At 38.6% G+C, this 1,312-nt stretch overlaps 1 pseudogene; it reads left to right on the top strand.

Annotated features, from left to right (window-relative positions):
* The first annotated feature begins 218 nt into the window (after positions 1-218).
* On the top strand, positions 219-809 carry LOC133178853 (uncharacterized; annotated as a pseudogene).
* The last annotated feature ends 503 nt before the right edge of the window (positions 810-1,312 follow it).

The raw sequence follows: 1,312 nt of genomic DNA, 5'->3' as shown, positions 1-1,312 counted from the left end.
GCGGATCAGAGCTCAGAACAGTTGTATTTTGATATCCGCACGCTGACTACTGTGTTTACGAAGCACGTGTAATTTGAATGACTAATTGAAGTGGACGCTTAAGAACTTGGGAAGTTTGTGCTTCGTAAGTTAATTATTCTGGAAAGTTTTACTATTATTATTTTTTTAGTCGGCTATGAGCGATAGTGGTAGCGTTGCGGGGGAAGTTTGATCCGAAGATGGCGTCTGGACTTAATCTTTGCATTATTGGACATTCTTACATCCGTAGATTGGAGGAATTTTGTTTGTCACAAGGGATTAAAAATTTGAAATTGGATGACAGTTTTATTGTGAATTTTCGGGGCAAAGGAGGACTTCGTTTGCGACACCACGGTATATCGCAGGGTCTGAGTGCTCGAAGGGAACTTTTTCATTTCATCTCGCCGCCGATGTAATTTTCCTCCAGATCGGAGAAAATGACATCAGTGATTGGACTTGTGAGAAGCTAGCGGGGGACCTCACATCTGCGGGATGGCATTGGTGTAAAGTTGGTAATAATCGGCCAACTAATTCGGCGATTGTCTTTTGCAGCCTGTCGAGGTTTTAATGATACTGTGGTGAAGACGAATGCGCAGTTGGAGTCCATGACCAAGTGTTTGTCTGGGATACATTTCTGGCGCCACAGGGGATTCTGGAAAGACTTGAGTTTTTTGGTTCCAGACGGTGTACATCTGTGCTGCTTCCCCACGCACGACCAGCCCATGCGGAAGTTTCTAAGAAGTATTAGGAATGCGGTTATTCAAATCACTAAATCATTGAGGCCAGTATAAGAGCTGATAATTATTTGGTGTTATATTTCACAGTGGGTTGTTTATGACATACCCAATGCTTTGTTTATAGCATATAGATAATGAATCCCAGTAATTTGGATAGTTCATTTACTTAACCAAGCATTATATTGCTATGGCTATTTTTTTTTTTTTTTTTTTTTTTTTTTTTTTTGATCAATTAAAGTCCTATTATTGCAGGCACGTTCATTTAGCATGTTCCTAGGAACACGGCTTTAGGGTTTGTACCGTACCACTTAATATGTAAATGCAAACTCCGGTCGTTCATAACTATGAATTAAACAAAATGGTTAAATTACTGTTCATAATGACAATAAATTTCGTTTGTTTGTATGTGCCATCTTTTTGCTATATTTTTCTTAAAAGGTTTGACTTTCTTGTTCTATATGTACTTTTTTCTATTCATTTTTGGGGGATCAGAGACAATTTCATATTTTGCGTAATTTAAATTCAGAGCTTGTGAGTCTGATACCCTGTTTTCCAGG

The sequence above is a fragment of the Saccostrea echinata genome, unplaced genomic scaffold (genome assembly GCF_033153115.1).
Source record: "Saccostrea echinata isolate AGI-Se365-2 ecotype Australia unplaced genomic scaffold, CSIRO_AGI_Sech_v1 ptg000003l, whole genome shotgun sequence".
Lineage (NCBI taxonomy): Eukaryota > Metazoa > Mollusca > Bivalvia > Ostreida > Ostreidae > Saccostrea > Saccostrea echinata.
The sequence above is the reverse complement of the archived record's forward strand: the minus strand, read 5'-3'. Positions and strand labels throughout refer to the sequence as shown.